The 9859-nt window shown below is 33.4% G+C and overlaps 1 non-coding gene across 1 annotated transcript; it reads right to left on the reverse strand.

Moving 5' to 3' along the window:
• Positions 1-9110: 9110 nt before the first annotated feature.
• LOC131180334 (small nucleolar RNA R71) lies at positions 9111-9217 on the reverse strand. The gene has a single exon (XR_009149110.1). It is a non-coding gene; the product is annotated as a small nucleolar RNA R71 (small nucleolar RNA).
• Positions 9218-9859: the final 642 nt, after the last annotated feature.

Consider the following 9859-nt stretch of genomic DNA (forward strand, 5'->3'; position numbering starts at 1 on the left):
AATCAATATCAAATCAATTTATTGTAACACATCGATAAATTTTATAGTCAAATATCAATCAATATAAAGACATTAAAGGCCTGTTCCCAAAATCTTAATGGCTCTAATGCAGAGATAATTGACAAAATCAATTATTTAATCAAAATCAGAATAAAATTCAATAATAAAATAAAAACTCTAGAAACTTACATGTAAAATAATTATTAAAATACTGATTTAAAATTTTATTTAATAACAAATTTAATGCTAAGAAATTTTAAAAGGGACTAAAACGGTGTCATATACTATAATTACTATTCACCTAAAACCTTCAAGACAATAATTATTTTCAATAGAAAAGAGACAATTTTAACTGATAGATTGAATATTCGAATCTCCAACACAACCAAAATATATAAAAAAAATATCAAATAATAATAAAATAAAATAATTTTAATATATATATATATATATATATATATATATATTACAAGTATAGCAAAGGAGGAAACCTTTCATATATTTTCTTTTTTTTTTATAAAAATAAGTTATTATCCAACAGTAATTATGATTAACCCAATTCAATACCAATGATCAAAGAAAAAAAAAAGAATTTATAGAGTAGTTGTAACAAATCAAGGAAAGAAAATAAAATCAAATTCATTTATTATTGAACAAAGAATGAGAATTTTTAACTTGAAAACATAATCGAAAGTGATGAATAGAGAAGTAAAAATTTAGAGATTTTCTGCGTACATCAAATTATAAATCGTATATATATATATATATATATATATATATATATATATACCAATAAATAAAAGATGATGAAAATACTTATTAAGAGTATTTGATATAAAAGGAGGTGATAAACAGGTTTTGAGAATAAAGTTTAGCAGAAAGAGATTATTGGGGTATATATATTTCAAGAATTCTATTAGGTGTAGAATTGAATAAGAGTTATTATTGAATAGGGTTGTTTAGATTACAGATATATATTTAATTCCAAAAATAATATATATATAAATAAATATAAATAAATAAATATATATATATATATATATATAATAATAAATAAGCAGATTATCTAATAAAATATTTCTTTGTTTAGATAAATATATTAAATTATTGTTAGCTAATTAAAATAAATAAATAGATAAAATATTGTGTTTCCACATACTTCTCCCTTTAAAAGAAATTTGGTCCCCGAATTTTAACAGAGAAAATTCTAACCTGAAGAATCAAATAAATGAGGATGTTTGACTCGCATTTAAGATTCTGCCTTCCATGTGGCCTCACTACTTGAGTAATTATGCCACAAGACTTTGACCAAAGCTACTTCCTTAGGCCGGAGTTTCTTAATTTGTTGATCTAAAATCTTTACTAGTTACTCCTCATATGACACATCATCCCTAAATTGTATGGTCTGAGGTTGCAAAACATGAGATGGATCTGTTACATACTTCTTAAGCATAGAAATATGGAAAACTAGATGTACATGTGCAAAACTAGGTGGAAGGGCTAAATGGTAAGCAACTGCTCTAATTCTCTCCAAAATTTCAAATGGAACAACAAAACGAGGACTAAGCTTCCCTTTCTTCTCAAACCTCATGATTCCTTTCATAGATAAAACTCTTAGAAATATATGATCACCAACCATAAACTCTACATCTTTATGCTTAGGGTCAGAATAACTTCTCTGTCGACTCTGTGTCACACCTTATCCCTCTGTAAGGTATAATATGATCCCGTAGAATACTTAATGAACTACCGAACTTCACCTACCGATAACTCATTAAGTACCCTACAAGGGATTTTAAAACAATTTTCTTACATTTTGGAAGTGGTGAGCATTTTGGTAGGAATTAAAAACCATTTATTCAAAGTTTAAATACTAGTAAAAATTTTTGTCCATTTTACTTTTGCCGCAATTTTTATAAAAATTTTGACAGAGTTCTATTTGTTTTTGGAGGAAACCGTTCTCCAATTACCTGAGAAAAACACTCCCAAAATGTTTCACAACTCCCAACCACCAATAATTCTCAAATCAACTCAATTCAAGGCACTTCAAATAATTTCACAATACAAATCAAGATTTCTCATCTCAAAATATTTAATATCTTCATTAACAAAACATAAAGTAGGAAATTCATATGTACAATATTAAATTACCGTAGAAAATCCAAAATAATATTATTACAATTTATTTACAACTGCTCAACTACATTGATACATACAGCATTTCCATATTTACATCAAAATTATCTACAAGGGTATAAAATAATACCCGTACAAAAGCTCAATGTAATTCTCGATTTAATCGCAGCTCACTCTGCTGCTTTTTCCTTGCTCTTATCTGCGACAGCAAAATAAGTCATCGCTGAGTATAAAAATACTCAGTGGTGCACAATAAAAATTTAAAATGCAATAAATAAATCATTCATTGCCAAACACAATTCAAATATTTGTCAATCACATTTCATCAATATCAAAGTTCATAATAACACCATTTTGTCAAATAATATATTAAACACAGTTTAGTCAAACAATTTCATAAATACAGTGTTGCCAAAGTCACACACAACTTAAGCCATGACACAAAATTTCCGATCAATGCCGCATTATACACCACGACAAAGCAATCTCAACCCCATTAATCGAAACCAATGAGGGAGGTGGCTGGCTAGCTAGCTAATGAGTACTCATCCGATCTACAACCTCAACTGGCAAGCCAGAGAGGGAGGAAAATAAACGATCTCAACCCCATAAATGGAGGAGGAATAATAAGTAACTGTCATGCTAAGTGTGAATCAAAAATCCATTTCAAACATTTCATTCAAATATTGCATACAAAAATCAAATCAATTTCCAAAGTTACAATTTGATCACAAGGTGGCAACACAAAAGTTCATAAATTCATAATGCGTATTAAATCAATTTTTCAAGGATAAAGGATTTATTGTGCACAAACCTCAAGCGAGTCGTCCCTTAGCCTCGACTCGGTTCCTCGGGTTCCTTCCCGATATTCTTTTCAACTGAAACACACAATTTTACAATGTTTCAGTACTAGAACTTAACATAAATCCAAAATAAATTTAGCTTCACAATTACCTAACTCTAACGTGCTAAATTCGACGTTCTTTAAATTTTGTGTTTCGGGTTACTATTCACTACACTATTCAAGTCAAATAGTTGACTTTCTAAGGCTTAATAGGTATGGGAACTCCAACTTCACCCACATACCACATTTTGGTCATTAAACTTGTTGGTTTTGGTTATTTTCTCAAAGCTTAGGTCATTTTGGCAAAATTGCCAATTTTCGGTTTTGGTGCTCCGAAGTTGCACTGTTCCATTGGTCAATCTACTGTTGGAATTTGGCAAAACTTCCTTCATAGAAAATGTTCCTTATTGTCTTAAGTGTATTCTCATTTTTGGATCACCCCAATCGGAGTTTTGTAGCTCATGTTATAGCCAAAATACAGTTACTATTTACGTGCACTGTTCATACTGCAATTTTGGTTCTAGCAGATTTTTGGTCCAACTTCATTCAATAATTTGATCAAGTTAAGTCCATAATTTGGTCTAACTTTCTTCATATGAAATGTTCTACTATGTCTTAGGTTTCCATCGGTTTAAGAATCACCTAAATCAGAGTTTTCTAGAGAGAGTTATAGCCATTCAAACATTACTGCTCAAATGGCAATTCTGCAGAGTTGCAGGTTCAATAACTCAACTTTGCTCAATAATTTGACTAGGTTAATGGCATAATTTGGGGTGGTGTTCTTCATGAAAGTTTTAGGTCTATATCTCATCTAATCACTGGTAAAATTTCAGGTCAATTTGACCTGTCTAGCTCGAGTTATGACCAAATGAACAGTTACTGTTCATTTGGTCAGTTTGTGCAGTGACAGCCTGCTCTCATTTCACTTTGGTCAATTGGTTCACTAAGTTTTGGTCAGTTTTTGGCCATGGTTCCTCAATGAAAATTGTGCTATTTTATGTCTATTTTCATCTCCAATTGGTGGCATATCAATTGGGCTTGTAAAATTCCCGTTTTGGTCCTTCAAAGTAGGTTTGGTCATGCTGCCAATAGCATGACCAATTGACCTACGAATTTGTCTTCCATTCTAACAATTCCCATACATTTCCTTTGGTCATTATTGACCATTTTTCAGTCCAAAATTGGTCAAAGATATCATTTATGCATTTCTCCAAAATTTGATTCACAAACCCTAACATTCAAACCCTAACTCACTCATTCAATCACAATTGGTGCATTTCCATCTTAACACCATACTAATGTAAGTTTATTAACATCTTTAATTCCCTTTAAACACATCAAACCATACCAATCATACTCCCATCAACCAGGCCAAAATTTCAGTTTAGTCCTCCCATGATTTTATTTCATTTCATAATTTCTAAGCTTATTTCAATCATCACACATGCATTTAAATGGAAGAATAAGGAGTTTAACATACTAACCTCAACTTAAAGCTTCAAATCTCTCTCTTAGCCCTTCTTTCTTCTTGTAGTCTTCTTCCCAAGTTACAATATCAAGCTCTAATGAAGTTTTTATGAGGGTTATTAAGGTTGGGTAAGGAGAAATTAAGCTTAGTGTAAGCTTAAGGGAAGAGCTTCCATGGGGGATTTAGGGAAGGAAGTGGGGCGGCAAGTTGGGAAGGGAGAAGACTAAAATGAAAATTTTTTTTTCTTTATTTTCTTTTATCTAATGTTGGCTTAAAGAAGACCAAAAATTCTAAATTAATAAGTAACTTAATTAATTTCTTTATGACATCATTCATGATGTCATCACCTTTGACTTTTCCATTTTCTCCCTTTTTTTTCTATTTATTTTTTTCTATTAGTTCTTTAATTTAATTCTCGATTCCAAAATTTTCTTTTCTCCGATTTTATTTGTGATTAGGTCGAGTCGACTCTCGGTCAATTGACCAAATTGCCCCTCGCCGATTCATCCTGGTTTGCAAATAATCCAATATTTCTTCCGGCTCCCTGACCTAATTATTTGACTGACTTAACAGTTCTTTTTCGTGATTTTCTCTTTTCCACTGTGTTCATAAGGGTCCTAAGGACCGCAGCGTCACTTTTTACGGTTCGAAATTTGAGTTTAAAATGACTTCGCAGTCGTTCCCGAGGAGGTCACCCATCGCTGTGACTCTCGGCTCGTTTAACCTTTTATGTTCTGTTTTTCTTATTTATAGTTAACTAATTAAACATTACTAATTATTTGTGTTTATAGCTTCTCTAGTTGTCTTAAGTATGGTTCTAATCCCATTAATTGTCCGGACCGACACCGGTCACCGGAACAGCGAAATCTACCAGGTTATGCAAACGGGGGTGTTATACTCTGAGCAGTCAAAAGTCTATTACGAATCAACCGTACCTTCTCTGAAGTTAACTGTATCAACTCTGGTCTAGAAAGCCTTTTTTCTCCAACTTCATCCAAACAAATTGGTGACTTACACCTTCGACCATATAATGCCTCGTATGGAGCCATCTCCATACTTGCCTGATAACTGTTATTATAAGTAAACTCCACTAAAGGCAAATGATGATCCCAACAGCCAGCAAAATCCATAATACATGCACGAAGTATGTCCTCCAACGTCTATATGGTCCTTTCTGACTGTCCATCTGTCTGAGGGTGAAAAGCAGTACTAAAGTCTACTCGTATTCCCAAAGCTTCTTGAAATTTCATCCAAAATCGAGAAGTAAATTGAATACCACAATCAGAGACAATGGAAATTGGAATACCATGAAGACTAACAATCTTGTCTATATACAACTATGCAAGTTTAGCAAAGTTATATGTAGTCTTCACAGGAAGGAAATGAGCAGATTTTGTCAATCTGTCCACTATCACTCAAATTGCATTGTAACCACTTCGTTTACCACGTAAACCCACAACAAAGTTCATGGCAATGTGCTCCCACTTCCACTCGAAAATAGGCAATGGCTGAAGTAACCCAGATGGTCTCTGATGCTCTGCCTTAACTTGTTGACAAGTTAAACATTTAGCAACAAAGTCTGCAACATCTCTCTTCATGCCACCCCACCAATAATGCTCCCTTAAATCACAATACATCTTAGTTGAACCCGGGTGTACTGTGTAAGCAGAATGGTATGCCTCCTCCATGATTTCTCTTCTCAACTCATCAACACTAGGGACACAAAGTCTAGCACCATAACGAAGAACTTCATCATCATCTAACATGAACCCTTGAGCTTGGCCTTGATGGATACTATCTATAATCTTACACAACTGAGAATCTCTCTTCTGAGCAGCCTTAATTTGATCAATCAAGATAGGCCTAACTTGAAAATGTGCTAAGAATAATCCAGATACGATCTCAAATTCTACTCCCTAATCTAGTGACTCATGTAATTCACCAATCAGAGGCCTCCTCTTGGTAGATATGTGAACTAAACAATCAGAAGACTTTGTCCTTAGAGCATCAGCCACCACATTAGCTTTTTCCGGGTGATACTGTATGGTTCAATCATAATCCTTTAGCAATTCTACCCATCTCCTTTACCTAAGATTAAGATCACGTTGTGATAAGTGCATAATTTATTAATTTTACTTCCATCACATTTAGTGGTTTTAGTGTGTTTTTATGTTTAATTCAGTTGGTTAAAATATATTTATCATTTAGGCATATTTTTAGAAAGTTGTGGAATAATTGTGTTAAATGGAGAAATTTTCAGCATTTGACCTTTACTTTATTTTTCAGGTGTTTCTAAAGTTGTGGATCTCCAAATTGAGTGCTATTTAATCCATTGAAAAGCTAAGATAGAGCACTTCAAATGATAAAAAGGGACCAAAGCCCAAATCAGTCTCCAAGGTTGACAAAATGAGCTATGGATCTATTGCAAAAGCCTAGACTTGATGTGTCACGACCAGTTTTAGTATTTATTTTGTATCTAGAGTTTTAGATGTCCAAATGAAGCAATACCAAGCCCAATTGAACCTTAAGAGCCACCTCTACAACTTCTATGAAGGGCTGGATGAGAGATGAGACCATTTTAATTATCAAAAATGGCAATGAAGTTGTCACTATGGGCTGGACCGTCTATCTAAACCAGTCTTAGTTTTTGGGTCATAACTTGGGCTGTAGACCTCAGATTTGGGCAAATGAGTACCCGTTAGAAAGCTAAGAAATAGAGCTACAACTTTTCTGAAGAGGGCAGAGGCAGATTCGGAAAGGAAGTCGCTAAAAATCGGCCTTGATTTCAGAGACATGAATACAGGCTGAAAATCTGTCCTTTTGAATTTTAAAACTTTTCCTAGTTTGGTTCCTATCTTTGGGATTATGTTTTAAATTATAAATACGTCTTTGGGCAGCAGCTAAGAGTATCCCAATTCAGACCTTCGTTCTCCATAGAAGACCTTTGTTCTCATTCTCTTTTTAGATTTCTTTTTTATTTTTCCTTTATTTTTCTATAAGCCATGAACATGAGTGGCTAAGTTTTTAATTCAGTTCAAGGGATTCAAGTTCTTACGTGTGATTTGTGAGACCAGGTTCTTAATTTAATTTATGTCTTTTTGAATATCTATTATTTTCTAATTTAATTATTTTTTATCTGTTGAATGATTTGCTAAAAAGGCCTATTAGTTAATTATTTGATTTGATTAATTGCTAGTTCATTTTCACAATTTGTAATTGTTGTGTAAAATTGAACATGAGTAGCAATTAGGTTTTATTGATTATGATCCAAGTTTTCGATAATAACCTAAGGAAACAATAGGGTGGATTAAATGATTTATGCTTCATAAATTGTTATTCAACTTAACTATTTCCTTTTCTTAAAGCAGTTATTAATTTGATGAGGATTGCTTAATATCAACTCAGTTAATAATTAGAGTCAATAAGAGTGTTGGGCTCGAATTGATGAGTATAGGAAAGTCAGGGGTTTACCTCGCTGTTTGGTAAATCTACGTTAAGTATTCAATAAGATATAATTGTATTTCTTTTGTCTATGATCTAATCAATGCATTGGGATGAGAATTACCTTGGACTGAAGTTTGTTTAATTCGAGAGTTTCTTATTTTTAGATCTTAATTTTGGATTATTGAGTTCTTCTTTGGATTGTGAATTAACCTCCCCTCCCCAACTTTTATTTCTTTTTTCCATTATACAAGTGAATGAAATTTAATAATTTAGTCTCTAGAGTTCGACCTGAATTTACCACTTACTGCAAAAAATATTTCATAATTGGTAATTTCAGTTAATTTAATTTCTGGTAGATTCGACAACCATCAAGAATTTTAGCGCCATTGCCGGGGACTGAAATTTATTGGATTTTATGTTTTTTTTTGTTAGGGTATTCTGTTATTAATTTTGTTTGTTAAGTGTTGCTATTTTCAGGTTTTCGGAAAAAAATTATGGTGTTACTATTTATTGACAGATTTTTGGTTGAATTTGGAGGGCGGCCTATACCTATTTTGAAGGAAACAACGTTCTAATCAAAACCAATGAATAAAATTCATTGGCCCCACCCTCTTGAGGATAAATTCCATTATTTTCTAAGGTTTTGAGGCATTTTTCTATTTTTACTTTGATCTCTTTTTTGTTTATGACAAGAACTTCTCAATTTGGTGAGTTGATCTTTGATCCAGAAGTAGAAAAAACAGCTAAACAATTGAGAAAATTGGCTAAGCAGATTCCGAGTACATCTGAAGGAGTCCAATCTCCAAGGGAGTTAAGTTCATATTCGGATTTGGATTCAAATTTCGAAAACGAAACCATGGCTGCTAGAACTTTGAAAGAGTTGGCTGCTCCTGATCTAAACCAATAGCCTTTGTGTATCCAATACCCTGCTTTAAATGTTGCTTTTGAGTTGAAATCTGGATAATCCATTTATTGCCTAAATTTTATGGTCTTGCAGGTGAGGATCCACATAAGCATCTAAAGGAATTTCATATTGTGTGTTCCAGCATGAAACCTCAAGGAGTTTCAGAGGATCAAATCAAGCTTCGAGCTTTTCCCTTCTCACTGAAAGGCACAGCTAAGGATTGGTTGTATTACCTTCCTTTTGGATCTGTCAACTCATGGAATGGGATGAAGCAGATATTTCTGGAGAAGTATTTTTCTGCTTCCCGTGCTGCCAACATAAGAAAATAAATTTGTGGAATCCGACAGTACAATGGAGAGAGCTTGTATGAGTATTGGGAGCGATTTAAGAAGCTGCGTGCAAGCTGTCCCCATCATCAAATAAGTGAGCGCTGTTGATTCAGTATTTCTATGAGGGACTTCTACCAATGGACCGCAGTATGATAGATGCTGCTAGTGGAGGAGTTTTGGTTGATAAGACACCAGAAGAGGCAAGGAGGCTGATTGCTAACATGGTAATAAATTTTCAACAATTTGGAATGAGAATGGATCACACACCTATGAAGGTTAATGAGGTAAGTACATTTAACCTTGAGAAACAAATTTCTTATTTAACTTCTTTGATGAGTCAGTTGGCTGTAGGGAACATGCAAACTGTTAAGGTATATGGAATTTATTGGGTTCTGGTCATGCTATTGACATGTGTCATGCGTTACAAGAGGATGAATCAATGCAACATGCTAATGCAGTCGGACATTATGGATAGCCACAACGTAGGTATGATCCCTATTTGAATACTTATAATCCAAGATGGCGAGATCATCCCAATCTGAGTTATAGGAATCAACCAGTGCAAAACCGATACCAGCAGCAAAGACCACAAGTGAATCAACCACCTCCACCTTCGCCTCCCTCAAATCAAGGTATGTCACTTTATGAAATTATTAAGGCTTTGGCTAACAATTCACAATAGTTTCAAAAGGAGACAAGAAATAGCATTCAAAACATAGATAGGCAGATTGGTC

Source organism: Hevea brasiliensis, chromosome 5, assembly GCF_030052815.1.
Source record: "Hevea brasiliensis isolate MT/VB/25A 57/8 chromosome 5, ASM3005281v1, whole genome shotgun sequence".
NCBI classification, from domain to species: domain Eukaryota; kingdom Viridiplantae; phylum Streptophyta; class Magnoliopsida; order Malpighiales; family Euphorbiaceae; genus Hevea; species Hevea brasiliensis.